This window comes from Aricia agestis, chromosome 16 (assembly GCF_905147365.1).
Source record: "Aricia agestis chromosome 16, ilAriAges1.1, whole genome shotgun sequence".
NCBI lineage: Eukaryota > Metazoa > Arthropoda > Insecta > Lepidoptera > Lycaenidae > Aricia > Aricia agestis.
In genome coordinates, this window is record NC_056421.1 from 13794851 (window position 1) to 13814049 (window position 19199).

A 19199-nucleotide genomic window follows, 5' to 3' on the forward strand; every position below is an offset into this window, starting at 1 on the left:
ACATTTTTTGAAAAACAAAATTCCTTGATAATAAATAGGAAACCATTTTATTTTAAGTACGTAAATTAAAAAAATATTATTTTAGTTTGAAATACTTTTATCCGGCAAAATATTTTTGTGTGTTTTGGTAATTTCTTGTAATAGCGGTAACAAAAACAATCTGTGAAAGTTTTCTAACTATTACGGATCGACAGACCGACAGACAGACTGTTAGACAGCTCAGCAAGGACTCGTTTTTGGTCCTTGGGTCTAAAACGCTTAAAATTTCAAAAGGCAGCTACGGAACTGAAGCAGTTTAACACAACTCGATTTTACAAAAATGTAAAACCTCGTATTTTACATTATATCATTTAGCGGGCTTTTTCAAAGCTCACCCATTCAACTTAAACAAAAGGGAGCTTTTCGAGCCAAGATTTAATCCATCTCTAATGCTTTGGAGAGCTTAAAATTTTCGCTTTTGTTCTAAATCTTTACATAGTAACAGGTATTCAAGGGAATCCGTTTGCCCTTCAAAATCGGAAACTCTGTTGCCGGTTTTAATATACTTGGATTAAAAATTAAACCGCAAATTCCGTAGGTACTACTAAAAACTAATATTTACTAGGTCTTACTAATAATAAAAAAGCGAAAGTGTATCTGTTTCTCTGTCTGTCGGTTACCTCTTCACGAATAAATGACGATTTTGGTGAAATTTGGATGAAGATACTTTGAGTCCTGTAGCCCTAGCACGGCCACCAGTAGAAATGCGAAAGTATAGACAAACTGTGAACATAACTAAAGGTGCCTCAATTAAAATGCCACTTTATGACACTTTATGTATATGTCATAGAGTATATATTATTTGAATTTTTAGGACTAGAGTCTCTTATAAAGTGGCATTTTAATTTTTAATTGAATTTTTGGGAACGAAAAAAGATCGGAACGCTACCTTAAGTTTATCTTCACAGTTTGTCCATACTTTCGCATTTCTACTGGTGGCCATGCTAGGGCTACTGGAAAAGGACGTAGGATGTTTTTCCCGGAAAAATGCACGGTTCTCGTGCGATATATTTTGCGCGGAAGTGAGTTACTGTCATCTAGTACATATTTCATAACGTACTAAAGTGTTCACACTTAGCAACGTAATTGTTTCAAGCCACCAGGCGAGCAGAGCGGACATTTTGTATTTAACGTCACTACGTGTAGATCAATATTGTACGCCGTAGCTTGTACGTTAACTACGTCTTCTGTCTACGGTGACAATAATCTGCACTGCTTCTGCTATAAATTTGATCCCTCATAAATACAGCTTCGATATTGTTTCGATGTAGTCTCAGTATAACGTGGGAGAGCCACGAATGGGCCGGCTCGACCAGAGAAATACCATGTTCTCACAGAAAACCGGCGTGAAACAGCGCTTGTGCTATGTTTCGCCGAGTGAGTGAGTTTACCGGAGGCCCAACCCTCTACCCTATTTCCTTCCCTACCCTCCCCTATTCCCTTCCCTTCCCATCCCTACCCTCCCCTATTACCCTATTTCCTCTTAAAAGGCCGGCAACGCACATGCAGCTCTTCTGATGCTGCTAATGTCCATGGGCGATAGAAGTACAAAATGATAATATTGTCATAAAATATCCAACCTACTTTAATACCTCGATCGTGGGAATTGCAGACACTATAGATTTTCAATTGTTATGCGAGTCTTAATGCGAAAGCCTAACCGCGTGCCGTTTGGGGATTGATGTGTTAAGGCTTTTTAATTTGGCTGATACGAATTGACGAATATCCGATGGACTCGTGTATAACAGTATTGCCTAGTAACTAAATAAATAAAATATAAAATAAATAAATAAACGTTTATTCAACGGAAATTTAAACATTACACAAACTACCTACATTTAAAATAAAAGGAAAAATACGACACAATAGAAACAATCAAGATTTTTTTTAGAACAATAATTCAGAATACAGACAAATACTATGAAGGTAACTGGGTAAAACAAAAAGCACAAAAGAACAACAAATTCACAAAATAAAATAAAAAACAAAAAAGAAAAAAAAGACAATAATGCTAAATAAACAAGGCGCATTTAGAGATAAATTGGTAGGTAGTGTAATGCTCAAACCGTCGAAATGGAATCCACTCAGGTTCATGACTGTGGGTTTCACAGTCCCTGATATTCTGTGGACCCATTTATGTCAGCGTTGGACAGACTTCTTCAGGCACGTTATTATAAGTATTAATTGGTAAAAAAAAAATTAAATAAAAATAAAAAAAATATGTATTTAAAACAGATTATAATATAATATTGTATCAAAACTAGTTGATGAAGTTGCGCCATATCGCTCAATTGTATTGCGATGTATTGCGCAATATTGCTGCTCGTTGCTGCTTGTTGCCGAAAATTGCTTGATGTAGTCGTGACGTCAAAATTGATGAGAATTTATAATAATAATATAATATAATAATATCTATCGACGCTTCACACCACGTCAGTCTGGCCCCGTGGTAAGTACCTGAAGGACTTGTGTTACAGGTACCAGTCAACGGATATATATTTAATACTTTTTATACTATACATATATTTAAGATTTTTATTATATGATACACATATTTAATACACATGACCCAGGAACTTTGAAAAACTTTTTGTTCCGTCGGCGGGATTCGATCCCGCGACCCCCGGCTTGAGCTACCAACGCGCTCACCACTGAGCCACAGAGGTCGTCGAATTGACTTTTTGTTTTTAGTTTTAGGCAAATTTAGGCAATTTTAGTCGCCCGTGTAAGCGTACCTTTACTATGATGTAATATATGCCTGATACTAACTAGATTAAAACTGTGTTAATGTTAAAATAAAAAAGCAGATTTGAAGTACCTTATGTGGAATAATGGTGTACCTACTAACAAGGCTGTATGTAATCAACTAATCAGCTATGAGCTACTACATAAAATACCTTTATTTTAAATTTAATTACAACAATTTAAGGTTCAATATCAAATTCCCATAAAACAAGCCATGAAAATAAACACACAAAATGTCCTAAAACAAATTAATTAAATGAACAAATTGCTTATGGGAATTTGGGAGTGTTTTACTCACGTTTAATGCTTTCGTCTTATTGTCATGAGACACTGGAAACTTATTGGTTTTATGACAGAATTTCTCAATCATAAAACTATAATATAACAATAATAAAAACTCAGTAGCATAAGTCGTACTGTTACGGTACATGGTATACGGACACGTGGTGCGCAAGTACATACTCGAACCTTCTAGAAAGGTCTAATGTTTGTTTACGTTTTTACCCTTTATTTGTTAGCGTGTTCGAATTTAGACCTTATGACTGAGTCCATAAGGTCTAAATTAAATTCAACTTACTGCACTTATCGCAAGGACGGCAGTTTTATTGTGGTACATACCCGAGCCTCCTAGAAATTTCCCACGGTTGTTTACTTGTTTACGTGAATCGGGAAATTTCTGGAATTCGTCTCGCCATATAAAAAGAGCCGCAGGCAGGCCCGGCAAGTCAGTTCGGTTCGAGCGATCATCAAGGCGATTTCGGAGTGAACACAAGTGATCAATAGTGAGTGAACCAGTGAAACCTGCGACTTGGCTACGACCTAGGACAGTGATAGTGCTTAGTGATTGGACCTAGTGATTAATGTTTGGACTTAGTGCTAAGTGTTGTGACCTAGTGTTTAGTGCAGTGTTAATAAAGTCTTCAAGGGAGTCACCAGGTCTTTCTCTCCAAATCCTCGAACCCTAGCACGTAACAGTACTTTAAGAGTCCGTATACGATATTTTGCCGATTTCGCTGATTAACAGACGTGATTTAACAGTTAAAATACAGTATTTCTATAAGTTTTAATGCACAACATGTAAGATCATTTCAATTATAATCTAATGTTGGAGCTAGATTTTTGTTTTTTTTTTTTAAGTATTTTTAAATAATCCAACTCAAACCCGCGACAGTTTTGTGATTTTTGCTGTAAAAGGTTTAGAATATCACCTGTTTATGGATTGTATGACGTCTTAACGGTATGAAAAAAATACAACGTACTGTTGAGAAGGTCGTCTATACAATGTTGGAATTACTTTTTACCACTTTAATATGAAATAGTTGAGTAAAAAAATATTTAACTCGGCAAAATTTTAGAGAAAATGGGCAAAGAATTGCTGTTAATTTCGGCAACTTGGAGCTGTAATTCATAAAAAGAAAACGACAGAAATAATCTATAGATAAAATTCTATCCAATTCGAGAAAAAAAAAAAAGCAAATTGTGCCAAAAAACACGATTCAAAACAACCTAAATCTCTCTTGCGGCGAGTAATATAATGTGAGATTTAGGTTGTTTTGAATCGTGTTTTTTGGCACAATTTGTTTTTTTTTCTTTTTCCTCGAATTGGATAGAATTTTATCTATATAGATAATTTCTGTCGTTTCCTTCAAAATTTCGTATACGGACTCTTATTAAATTCGCACAAAGCATCAAGTTTTACAGGAGCGCGATTTCATACTTTTTATTTAAAAACTGACAGTATGTGACTTTTTATTAAGTATAAAGATGGTATCCTGTATATTTATAGTGTGAAATTAATAATAATAAACATTTATTAATCACCTTAACAATAATTACAAAAATACACGAAACAGTTATTTTACAGTGAGACTTTAGGAGGGTTGATGTGAGTGGTGATGACCCAGTTCATCACCACTCATATTCCATTCCCGTCTCAGACTATCGACCCTCTAGTCTAAACCCCATAGTCCATACAGAAGTCACAATTTACAAAAGTTATAAACTTTACAACTTTACAAAATATGTATTAATTACACGTAAAACATAGGAAAATATTTAAAAATAAATAAATGTGAGTCACAATTACTTTGTCACCGTATAACCTACACGGACACGGCATATCAGAAAAGATTGTGTACCACCTTTTCGTAGCTCCGTGCTACGCGGTGCTACGTCGTAGGCCGTAGCCTGTAAATACAGTGTATCCAGGGAACTTAGTCAAATTGCATTCAATAGTTTTTCAGCAAAATATATAATAAAGCAAAGTATATAAAATATAATTATTAGAAAATAGAAATGAAAAATAATTAAACATCAAAAGCGCCATGTCTTAACTATGCTGGTATTATTTCATAATGTAATAGACATCATACTTCGCTGTTGAAAGTATGATGATAAGATTGATTAAACTACGTGTACTCAAGGTATTCATACTGGGCTTTAACGATGCATCTTATTGTCTCGATTCCAGAATTTACCATAACAATATAAGCGGCGCAAACTTGTGTAATATTCCACAATCTACAAGTTTGTAGGCAAGTTACTGGAGCATCGCAAACTTTGAGATAATTCATCATAATATAATATGAGTATAAACTTTTTTTAAGTAATCGTCTTTACTATCCTTGTTATCCATTTAAACTTGTGGACTGTATAAGAAGTTAGATGCAAAATGTAAGATAAAGATAAGGTTTAATTACGTTTATAGAAGAATAGATGTTGCGTCCATTGCAAAGGGACGAATAATATGAAGTGAAGTTGGCATTTCAATCTTGACAGATGACGTCTTAGATACGTGCGTTTGGCCCATTAAAAAAGTAGTAACCGTCTATGATTACTCTATATCGCGGAATCGCGTACCACCCTCGTGATTTACAGGGTGTCACAAAACTAAGTGATAATACTTCAGAGTGTGTTTGAGTTCCCTGTATATAGTTCACTGTAAAAGTACCAGCCCTGAAAGAGACACTTTTTAACTTTTGTATAGACTCATAAGGCTGGGGCGCTGGCCCATACAAATCACAAAAAAGCTCTTATATAAGGGACACATTTTTGACGTGGGAGAGCCATGCTTTGGCACGAACGGGCCGGCTCGACCGGAAAAATACCACGTTCTCAAAGAAAACCGGCGTGAAACAGCGCTTGCGCTGTGTTTCACCGAGTGAGTGAGTTTACCGGAGGCCCAATCCCCTACCCTATTCCCTTCCCTACCCTCCCCTATTCCCTTCCCTTTCCATCCCTACCCTATTCCCTCTTAAAAGGCCGGCAACGCACCTGCAGCTCTTCTGATGCTGCGAGTGTCCATGGGCGACGGAAGTTGCTTTCCATCAGGTGATCCGTATGCTCGTTTGCCCCCTTATTTCATAAAAAACATACACTCACTAAAGTATTATAATTTTGTTTTGTTACACTCTGTATAGATTTTGGCCGCAATTTTCTGTATAAAAACTTATTCATAACAAAAATGACAAAACATATTATATGGCAAAGAAAATGTGGAAAATAAATACTTATGTAGCTTTTAACTATTCCAGTTCAGCTATCTTTGTATGTCATAAGATTTCAATACGCCAAACAAAGACAAACACACAATATTATAGAACTATTATAGGTCAGCTATCCTTGTCTATCATAAGATTTCAATACGCCAAACAAAGACAAACACACAATATTATAGAACTATTATAGGTCAGCTATCCTTGTCTATCATAAGATTTCAATACGCCAAAAAAAGACAAACACACTATATTATAGAATTATTATTATAGGTCAGCTATCCTTGTTTATCATAAGATTTCAATACGCCAAACAAAGACAAACACACAATATTATAGAACTATTATAGGTCAGCTATCCTTGTCTATCATAAGATTTCAATACGCCAAACAAAGACAAACGCACGGCAAAGTTGTTCGCTATGCAAATATTCCTATTAGTGAGAGGGATAAAATACCTCTTTACCCTCATATGAAATACGAATATCTTCAGTAAGAGAAATGTATCTGCCTCGGGAAATGCATTTTGAACGGTATAAATAAATTACATCGAGAAAGGCGGGCGTTTGGGCGTCTGAAACAATGTTTAACGTTATACAATATTCAAATAGAACTTCAGATTTAAAACGCCTGGATTTTAGGCCGGCTGCATACATACGGAAAACGAATTCAGAAATCTGAATGCATGGAAACGGTGGAAAATACTAAAATACTAAAAGTCTCTAGTCTCGCGGAATTCCGAATGCAGAAAACAACATACACTTTTTTCGGGTCATCTGATGAGAATCACCTACCGTCGCCCATGGACACTCGCAACATCAGAAGCGCTGCAGGTGCGTTGCCGGTCTTTTAAGGGAATAGGGCAGTGGATTCACACCGGTTTTCTTGCGGCGAGCCTTAAAGTTAAAACTACTTTTAGCCCACTAGGATTTCGTGTCATTTAAATGAAACTGCCATTGGGTAAGGCAGTTTCATTTAAATTAATTACTATAATTATTATAATATGTTTTAGTATGTAACTTTGTATTAACGCCTACACAAGTGGTTAAGAACGTGGCTCTACTCGGAGGTCGTGGGTTCGATTCCCGCGCTGGCAAACATGTTATTTCCAAGTTTGGTTAGGAGTTAGGACAATGCAGGCTGATCACCTGATCTGACACGTAAGATGATCCCTGCGTCGGATGGGCATGTAAAAAGTCGGTCCTGCGCCTGATCTCTCGCCGGTCGTGTCGGTCTTCCGTCCCACTGGGTTACGAGAGTAAAAGAATAGAGAGTGCTCTCGTGTTACACTGCGCACACACTTGGGCACTATAAAATTACTCCTGCGTACCTGGCCTGGTCTCAATGAAACCGGTGTGGGGGTATTATTTATTTATTTGTAACTTTCTAGAATAAATTACAGACCGTTTGATACAGGTATTTATGAGGGTCACAGAGAATAATTCATGAGTATTATATATTAAGGCGCGATTGTGGATGAATAGTAATATGTCTTGACTGGGCCGGGTTATGGTAATGGTTCCCTTGATCCCCTCTGTGATTGAATGCCCCAAATGTAACTAAGGGAATCATGACCATAATAGGTGCCCAAATATTGTGTTCACTAAATATATTATGTATTGGTAGGTAATTAAGTTAAATTTTAGGTAAGAAGTTGGAAGGGGCTGAAAAGTATATTTTATGCTGAATAATAATAATAATTATTACGTAAAAACGGTTTTAGTTCGTTTTCCGATGTCCTTTCAATCTAAAATTGTCTACCGAGTGATAAGGCGCAAGAAGCGCGTGGGGTCTTCTTTCTTATCATCTATCTAGATGATCAGCCTGCCTCTATGATGATGATAATTGATAACAATAAAGCGATTGAGAAATAGAAAAGGGGTATATTTTGTGCCCATGATCGACGTAGACGTTCCTAGACATCTTCGCAACCCTTTCCAAGTTGGGCTATGATGGATTACTATAATCCATCATAGCCCAACTTGGAAAGGGCCCTAAGGGTAAATTCAGACTGCAAGGCGACGCGTAGATGCATTTGTAAAGTACTGAATTGACAGATTTCAATTGCGTAAGACATCTTGCAAGTCTGTCAAATCCATACAAATTTAGAAACGGACGGCCGCGACGGCTATCCGCCTAATTTCGATCGCGTGGGTGTACAGTCGATTTCTATGGATTTTTTATTGATATAATATTACCTAGCCAACAGACGACGACGCCGACGCGTATAAAGGCGGCAGCCAATTTGTCACGTCTATATTGTTAACCCGTCGAACGCGGGGCGGGCACCACTGCAATGCCCGCGTGCGACGGCTGAACCGCCTCACGCAGCGCTGCTCTATGGGATGACGTGAACGGTGAAACAAGCACACCTCGCAGGTGGCCGCGCCGGGCGCACGCTTAATGCAGCGAACGCTCTCAGACCGCAACGTGACGCGTACGGCGTAGATATATTTCAAAATTTATAATATGGATTTGACAGATTGACAAGACGTCTCACATAATTGAAATCTGTCAAATCCATACAAATGTATGCCGCGCCGCGCCTCGCCTCGCCTCGTCGCGTTGCGGTCTAAATTGACCGACGTAAGATCAAACACGCGCCAGTAACTTTGTTTGTTTTACCCTATTTCACACTTCACGCCCAAACTGTTGAACTGATCGGTAATCTATACCCGTTTTATACAAACAAAACTAATTCAGTTAAGACCGCCAGCCCGCCACATTCAATATTTAGTTGATAACGTTTCGCACCTATGTAGCATCGAAGAAACTGATTCATAGATGGACCTACGTCATTTGGTAGAATTTTTGTTAATAAAGAAAGAAAGAAAAAAAAAAATTTTTAGTACACAAAAGACACAATAATTACAATATAAGTAGTACAAGAGCAAACAAACTATAAGTATAATTATTTAACGAATTGTGCCTAGATGTGGCCAAAAAAAGGTTCAGCTCGGCTTATGTACTATGTTGGACACATGACACCGGTTTTCAACTGAACCGCTAAGTGAAATACGGCTACCTTACAACGTAAATATAGCGATCAACAATCTACCAAAGACTTCTATTAAAAATAGAAGTTTTTGCAATCTACTAGCAATAATCGCGCGAGTGATTGCTGACTGTCACGAATGTCATAAACAATGCGACCCTAATATTTCCTATTCAATACTAGCTGTCCCGGCAAACGTTTCTTTGCCATATAAAGTATTTCACCCGTATTATTTTATTGAAGTGACTAAATAAGTATGTCACCATGGCAACGTCCATCGCTATCCCGTCGCACACACAATGGTCGCCGTCAGTCTCGAGTTGTAATAATTTACTATTGTTTTTTCAACAAATGCACTTATCAATATAAAGTATCCAGTAGTCGATTCTCAGACCCACTGAGAAGGAGTACGCGGCCTAACATCGTGACACGAGAATTTTATGTAACAAAAATAAGTGATAATACTTTAGGGTGTGTACGTATTCCTTGTAGAGAGTTCACTGTGAAAGTAGCAGCGCTGAAAGACCAAAGAATTTTTTCACTTTTGTATGGGGAAACTCGTGAGACTCGGACCCTTGCCCATACAAAAGTGAAAAATTTTTTTGGTCTTTCAGCGCTGCTACTTTCACAGTGAACTCTCTACAAGGAACACGTACACACCCTAAAGTATTATCACTTATTTTTGTTACACCCTGTATATATAAGATTATGTTCGATATGTCTTTTAACATGTTAACCAATTATTAACCGCTATAAAATTAATAAAATCTTAGTTTTAGGTGGTAAAAGCATTACATTATTCACGCAAACTATAAAACTGAACAAAATCACGGACACAAATCCAAATGTTTCAACTATTCCATTTCATTGAAAATCTTGATATTTGCGTATGTAAAACGTCCCTTTAAAATGTAAATCGGAAAATGTTTGCCGGGAAAGCTTTTAACCCAACCGGTTGTCAGTTTTCCGTTCCGTTGGACGGTAAAACAACTTCATTGTTTCTAGAACTTCCTAGATTTTTCTACTTGTTTGTTTTGTTTCAATGGTTTCGTTAAATGGACGCTTATAAACTAGTGGGATTTTAAAACTCTACGTTGCTTTAACCTTTTCTTAGCTGCCACGCTAATAAGGCGTTTTGCAAGTGCGTATGTTTATTACTTCGTCACGTAAAACTACTAAACAGATTTAATCATAGGAATACTAATAATTTTGGTACTAGATAATAATATGTATTACGTTGCACAAAGGTGACTTTTTATAACGAAAACGACACACTTCCGAATTTGCAACATTAGTACAATACATAATATGTACACCTATAACAATTTATGTTTCGTTCGCGGAGAACCTACAAGCCTTTTGGAGACACACGAGATACACACTTTGAGAATAGCTGATATAAATAAATGTCCCGATGCTACTACTTTACGGCTATTTTATCGTCAGCCTAGAGAACCCTAAAACTGCTAATTAACTCGTACACAAACTACTGTGTTAAGCCCTACCCTTATACATTTACCGAGTTTATTACTGACTTAACTTGTAATTTATCAAGAAACGCTAGGCTGGATGATATAAGTTAGGCTAGAAAGCTTTTGTTAATTAAGACGTTATATTATATTTTATATACGATATTGATTCTGGAAAAATGTACTATTCCCGCGAAATAAACGACTCTCGATGCAACCAAGTTACGGGTAACATTAAGAAATACAGTTTCCCTTATTATCAACTACATGACGCCCGCAACTCCCTTGCGTCAAAATTCTTTTATCGCGCGGAAACCGTGCATTTTTTCGGGATAAAAAGTATCCTATGTCCTTTCCCGGGACTTAAAGTATTCTCCATGCCAAATTTCAGCAAAATCGCTTCAGCGGTTTGGGCGTGAAGAGGTAACTGACAGACACACTATCGCATTTAGGACCTGTTTCACCACTTCCTGATAAGGCTATCCACCAATTAACTTGACAGATCAAGTATGGAGAATCTGTGAAAAAAGTTGTGAATAGCCTATTAGGCACTTTATCAGAAAGTGGTGAAACAGGTCCTTATAATATTAGTATGGAAGTATCGATTGGTCTAATTTTCAAACAATAACGAGTCAAGAGTCAAGACCATATTGACCGTGATCTGTTAGCCGGTATGCCCGCGTGGATAAAATCGGAATTAGGTATATTAGGCAGATCTGCCTATGAATAAAATTTCTCTGACAGTATATAACTCTGAGATATAACTAATGTACTTATCACATTATCGATAAAAGTAAAATTCTATGAGATAAAGTATATTATTGATTTAATATTCAAATAAAATTTTAAGATGATTTCATAATATATTCCTGTCCAGCTTACGCACAATCACAAGAAATCTGTTTATAGGAAATCCTTGCTTAAAGTTGGTTAATAAATCTCATTTTACAATAAGACGCGCGGGGGTTCCCCGCGAGCCGGCCATGCTTCCGGAATTCCCGGATGAGATTGGATGGGATTGGATGAGATTAAAATGGCGGGAATGTTGTTCGATCGGATTAATCTGAATAGATTTGTATTGTGACTTGTGAGATACTGCGATGACATTCACGACATTTTTTTCGTATGTTTTTGTTGATAATTGGTTTGTTTTTGCTTGTTATCTTTGAAACACAAGGGTAAATATTCTAAAAATGCGTACTCAAAAGCTGTTTTTTAAAACTTCACAACTCCTTAGTCTATTTGCAAGCAATATCAATTTACGTTGACAAATTATAGCTTACACCAAAATTCGTTTATTGCTTGGGAACCGTACATTCTTCTAGGATAAAAAATTATTATTGTCAGACACACTTTCGCATTTATAATATTAGTATGGTTGGCATGAGAACTCATCAAATCCCTCACGTCATCAAACTCGGGCCAAGCAAAAGTTATTTCTAAAAACTCTACACAAATCATCGAGAATATTTTCGTTTCATTTTCCTCGATAGAGAATTTATTATATTTAACCTGAATAATACCGAAAATGTTTATTTTCATTTGTTCGGGCGTTATTTTAAATCCGCAAATGTTTCGTATTTATGTTATACGCGTGGGATGTTACGAATGGTATATTCAGATCAAAAACCGTCGGGCTTCGTAAAGAGATTGAAAAGTGGAATACATACTAATATAAATATGCGAAAGTGTGTCTGCTATCTGTTACCTTTTCATGCCTAAACCACTGAACCGATTTTTATGAAATTTTGGTATCTCCATACCAAAATTTACCCTTGGATATCCTTTATTCCGGAAAAATGTACGGCGATAAACACCGACACATAAGTACTACGTAGCACTTATTACCTCAGTGGCGATAAAAGGAATTCTGCGCAACAGAGCTGTAATATAATATTATACTTAATACATAATTATTAATTATATCACCAGATTTTAAAGGGGGCGACTAACCCAAAATTGTCGATTTTATAATTGATTTTCATACTTGAAAATGAGCCCCAATTTGTTTCATTTTCTACATATTTGACTCTTCGTTATAAAAAAAAAAAAATAAATAAAAAATGTTTTATTTCTGAGTAAATTTGAATCAAATTTTTTCAGAATGTCTACCTGATGCCTACCACCGGTTCGGGAACTACCCCGGCGAGAAGAACCGGCGTAAGAAACTCGCAACTATAATATTCATAGTGCAGTAGTAGTGTCTCTAACAGGCGCGCTAGGACTTAGGAGAGATGATATTGATACTTACTTAATTGATTACTTACTAAATTAATTGATACATACTAAAATAATTGATACTTACTTAACTATAATTTTATAAAGATTTTAACAAAACTTTTATACATTTGTTCTTAAATACTTCATTAAATTAAAGTAATTAATCACAACTTAGGACTAACAGGCAGATACATTATCTTTGGGTGCTCGATGATTTGGGTGCGATTGTTAGTCCTAAACAACTGGTAAATTGGTCTAAATTGAAGACTGTTTTATTGGATCTAAGCACCAATCTCGGGTTGAAGTTTCTCTCATAACTACAAGGAACGAGGAATTAATAACACAACGGGAATATTTAACCCAAGATGAGTTTTAACCCATGTGCAAGTGGGCCCTATTGTGGTAGACTTACGAGAGCAATATTAAAAGTCAAGCGCCATATGCCACATTCCACTGATAGATGCAGATGCAACAATAGATTCAATAGGCCTTACACTCACTGACAATGCCTGCATCATGAACGAGAGACGTCATCGCATAGAGAAAATATACAAAGAACACTAGTAGACCTAAATTCCATTCATGAATTGTACTATGTGTTAAATGAAGTTGCTCCAAAGTAAAATGTCTTAATGAGAGCTATCAGACATCTGACAGACATTTGACATGCCAGGGACAATTAATACAGAGATTCGCCTCGTGGCAGGTAAAATAAAAATCATTTTGTCAAAATGAAGCGGCTACAAAATCCATATTTCCATACTTCCATACTAATATTATAAATGCGAAAGTGTGTCTGTCTGTTACCTCTTCACGGTCAAACCGCTGAACCGATTTGCCTGATACTTGGTATGGAGATACTTTGAGTCCCGGGAAAGGACAAGGGATACTTTTTATTCCGGAAAAATTTACGGTTCCCGCGCGATAAACTAATTTTGAGTTGCGGGCGTCATCTAGTTCTAAATAATTTTCTACATCCGCACGTTGCAATGTACATATTGTTACGGTACATGGTATACGGACACGTAGTGCCATCTAGCGACAAACCAGCGAAACTTATCGAGGGAACACCGACAACATAAATCCCCTACTCAATACTAGATGGAATGAGGTGCGCAAGTACATACTCGAACCTTCTAGAAAAGTCCAACATTTGTTTACGTGTTTACCGGTTTATTTTGTTTACGTGTTACGTGTTTAGTTGTTTATGTTTATTGTGGTAAATGCTCGAGCCTCCTAGAAAGTTCTCAGAGTTGTTTACTTGTTTACGTGTATCGGGAACTTTTTGGAGTTCGTCTCGCCATATAAAAAGCCCTAGGTAGTCGGCCCGGAATTCAGTTCATTTCGAGCTATCATCAAGGTGACTTCGGAGTGAACACAAGTGATCAATAGTGAGTGAACCAGTGAAACCTGCGACTTGGCTACGACCTAGGACAGTGATAGTGCTTAGTGTTTTGGACTTAGTGCTAAGTGTTGTGACCTAGTGTGAGCTAGTGTTAGTGAATAAAGTCTTCAAGAGAGTCAGCAGGTCTTTCTCTCCAAATCCTAGACCCCTAGCACGTAACAATATTGTTGCTTTATGTGAATTCGCTTCTATTTCTCTAATATAATTTATTTATGTGTTATCTGTTACTATAGTAGGTATTAACTGGTATGTATTAACATAATATTATATGTGTCAAAATATGACGTAATATCATAACTACGACACCAAATATCGTATCGATATCTCCGAACATCGTAACGATATCGCAAGGCCTTCTGCGTGTATCTATTCTGTGTCGGTCTGAAATGGTGTCGTGGAATATGGAATGTAAGTGGGACAAGTAAACAACTCATTACAATGCCGTTTGGGGACGGCGGCGGTTTTCGACAAACAAATCTATTACTGTAAGTGTTAGTAAAATGAGTTAGGTTTTTAACGGTGAAATAATAAGGATATTTAAAAAAAAGTTATAATACTGCAAATAGTTAGTGGTAGCACACTCTATCGTTTTTGCTATGCATATAACAATGTCTGCCATTAACTTGATATATTCAATGCGTCGATCAAATCGATTAGATACCATTTCATGTCTCCTAAATTATTGTGACCACTTTACTTGTATTATTATTGTCAATTGTAACCGTTTTCGTGTTTATTTTTATGTTACTGTTAAATTCCATAATATTGTGTTTACCTACCAAAAACTTCTTAAATATTTTTTGTAAGAGCGTAATTTATATTGCATGCTGTGTTCACTGTAGAAGGTTGTACACTCAGTTCTACTAACATACCATATTATTTTATAAAATTGTTTTAGTGATACAGCCAGTTTGTGAAACTTTCAATAAAAAAAAAATAGACAACCACGACATAACGCTTGAAAAAAAAAATGGAATTTCCAGGATTTACTTACACCGAGCGCAAAGTGTCTTTATATAAAATTTTATGAAAATCGGTTTAGTATATGAATATTTGAAGTATGAAATAACAGATACTTGCGGGCAACATCTACATCAAAATACATATAACAAAAAAGTACAACGTCACTAAAAACCTTTTCACTTTGAAAATAAAATACACAAACACAACAAAACAACTATATATTATTCTTTTCCCAATCTCATAACTCAGTAAGGGCAAATTGAAAGGGCGCTGGGCGGTTTTTCCGATGTGTCAATATTGATTGGGTATTGTGGTGTAACTCCTGAAGGGCAGGTATTTGTCATGGCGATACCGAAAAAGGTATTTGACATTATTGTATTGTATGATATTATAACACGTACAATCGAGAAAATTGATTCCTAGGCAGTTGACGGACCTATGTAATTTGGTCGCCTTATGTAAATAATCAATTATTGTTGTGATCGGTCAGCTTGGTTTGACTTAACGCGACCAAATTACTTAGTTCCGCCATCTGCCTAGGAATCAACTTTCTCATGACATAAAATATACTATAGAGATTTTACTGTTTGAGTCTATGTTTAAGTTATGTATGTTATTACTCCGAAATCGCTTGGCGGATTTCGATGGAATTAAATCATAATTTACTGTAGAGAAGACTATGGGAACGTACTTCAGAGAAGTTGATTCCTATGCAGATGGGGGACCTACGTAGTTTGGTCGCGTTACGTCAAACCCAGCCGACAGATCACAATTAACATGAATTGACCAAATGACGTTGGTCTTTCAACTGCCTAGGAACCAATTTCCTGAACATAAAAAAAACGTGTAATCTCGTCCCACGAGATCTGATCCTAGTAGGACTAGTTTACAAACATCAATAATCAATTGTGCAGATGAGGTTGAAAAACATCTTGCTCCTAATAAAATAACTTTATTTTTATAAAATGCTTGATGATTAAAAACAAATAGAATATAATTATTAATGTTTAAAAAACACTAACTATTATCACAAATACCTAATGTAAGTCTAAAATCTGAATAAATTTCTAAATTCGAACCTCCTACTTTCTACTTATTCATTATTTCCACCGATTTCCGATTCTCTTTAACACTCCGAAAGCCCCTAATGATGTAGAAAATTCCGAATGTAAAACAAAATGGCTGATCAAACGGAATAGATACTGGCAATTCGGAATTCACACGGAAATCTCACTTGACACCGGTTTATTCGAATTCCTGTTCCAATTATTCCTGTTCCAAAAACAATCATTTTAAAACCGTTATAAGCAGCTACATTTTGTATACAGCTTAGGAAATTCGTATTTTAAGTTCTACTTAAAACTTAGCTATTCGTGTACAAGCCTTTCAAGAGTTATTATGAGGTAAAAGTTTTTACGTCTCAACTTCTTCAAGGTAGAGTAATCCAGGAGTTTAAACGGACTTTCATAATTAATTACATTGGTTTTAAGAAGTTTTAGACTGTATCGTGAATAAGTAAATGGGCAGACTAATCAGGGCGAGCGAAGCGAGACCTATTATATTTCTTCGCTTCATTCTTCGATATATAATTAACCAAAGTAGTGCTTTGCATCCCGCTAGGCAATACGCGTTTTTTTTCTTTAGAGTATGTGGGTACTCGACAAAAATATCTCGTCTGGTCACTCGCTCGTCAGCGCCCTCATTCTTTGTTAACGCGAGGCAACGCGAACACGTTTACTAAGTAACCATGCTAAAGGACAGCGCTCAGAAGAAAATTGGTTATTATTATTAAGATGGTTGAGTCAGTGTTATAAGTAACTAAAGTCAGTGTTATTTTATCATGTAACAAGAAAATACATGTAAGTACTAATAAATACTTAAATAAACGGCAGGCACTACCGAGGCCTAGACGAGCCAATTATGTTCAATACTAATCGGCATGTAATACGACCGCGAGTCAATTAAACGTACAATGTGTTTGGACTGCGAGTCTTTATCACAATCTATAATATTATTATGTATGCTTTATCTGTTCTATAAATAGAATTACAGAACTATATGTTTTCCGGATTGGGGGAAACAACTGCAGGTGATTACTGCAATCATTTTATTAACCGGCATGTACTGCGACTGTGAGACAATAAGTACAGTGTGTTTGGACCGCGAGACCTTTTATACAATCTATATTCTATATGCATCGGAATTGATTGCGGATCTCTGACGATGTTTTACCTATTCTATAAATAGAACTATATGTTTGCCCGATTGGGGTAAATAACTGCAAGTAAATTACTGCAAGTGTTTAATTATATTAAGTTATTTTATAAACTGCCATAATGTGTGGATTGACTGCGGGTCTCTAAACACAATTTATATGCATCGGAATTGACTGCGAGTCTCTGACGATGTTTTATCTGTTATATAAATAGAACTATGCGTTGGCTGGTTTGAGGGTTAACAGCGAGTTATTTTATAAACCGCCATAATGTGTGGATTGACCGCGAGTCTCTAAACACATTCCTTATGCATCGGAATTGACTGCGGGTCTCTGACGATGTTTTATCTAAAAATAGAAGTTGGCTGGTTTACGAGGGTTAACTGAGAGTTAATTACTATTTTAAATCAACATAATGTATGGATTGACTACGAGTCTCCAACAATGTTTAAAAATAAAAATTAGCAACTACCGCGCGTTTTCCCGCGCTCTTAGTTTTATAAATAGAACTAAATATCTTTGCCGTTTTATAGAGAACAGCTATTTTGAGCTAATAACTAGATTGACTACGAGTCTCATCAGTTAACAAACAATGCGCGTCCCGCGCGATTCTTTTATTCTAAATATAGAACTACGATTATAATTTATTATGTCTGCCGGTATATAATTATTATTATTGAATAAGTTTTGCACCAATGTTGGGACTCGGGATACACCGCGAGTGTATAACGAAACCTACTTAATATCTACGTAACGTGATAGTTACGAGTACTACCCTCAATATTTTTTGTAACATATTTTATCGACAAATAAGTCGATTATAACAAGCAATTAAGCTACCGCAATATTTATATTTTTGAGGTCACTAAGACCAGACAATCGGGGAAATATAGCTAGAAGCGACCGATATACGGGTCGATCAGGTTATGAATGAACCCTAAGCTTTCTCACTCCTAAACCAGGTGGATTCGGAGTACCGACACCGATAGAACCGGACCAGATCCGGATAGATCCAGGGCTCCTACTGACATTAGGTGAACCCTCGTTGGATTCGCCAGATTATGGTTTTAAATGACCCCAAAAACAATTAAGATAAGCTACTGCTTATAAAATATTCCTGATAATAAGTGTTGCAGATCGATTCCATTTCGATCGATTATTAATAATATCATTAAATAGATTTCACCTGACAAAGTCTCGATATTATCAGACTTATCAACAGTATCTGACTTATCTCGATATTAATTATTATCAGACTTATCAGATAAAATATTATCAGACAAGACAACTTCGTAAAGGAAACCTATAACACTCAGACTCGATAAGTCTTGTCTCAATATCAGACCGAGATTATTATGCTTTCGCTGGATAATTCCAGTATTTGTTCTCAGAGACATGCTAGAACATCCCATCAATCGGGTATCTTTTGGGCTCTGACAAACCCTTCCCGCTACCCGTCAAAGGGGGGGGGGGGGGGGGAGAACTGGTAACCGTCGGCTGGCGCCGCTAGTACTGTACCGCTACAAAACCTTCGAGTTCGAAGAGCGTTGAGTCGACTAAACGCTCAACACCGCAGCAGTAGTGCTGACAGTTATTTATATATATATATATATGTTTTACAGATGTTACTATTATGATTGTGGGCTTAATACAG

General features: G+C 36.4%; 1 protein-coding gene and 1 long non-coding RNA gene across 3 annotated transcripts in view; one reads left to right on the plus strand and one right to left on the minus strand.

Annotated features, from left to right (window-relative positions):
• The window catches only part of LOC121734699 (neuroglobin-like), a 114689-nt gene that overhangs the window by 14294 nt on the left and 81196 nt on the right, over nt 1-19199 (minus strand). The gene's annotated exons all lie outside the window — the stretch shown is intronic.
• LOC121734703 lies at nt 1767-2400 on the plus strand. The gene is made up of 3 exons (XR_006036779.1): nt 1767-1796; nt 1966-1973; nt 2304-2400. It is a non-coding gene; the product is annotated as an uncharacterized LOC121734703 (long non-coding RNA).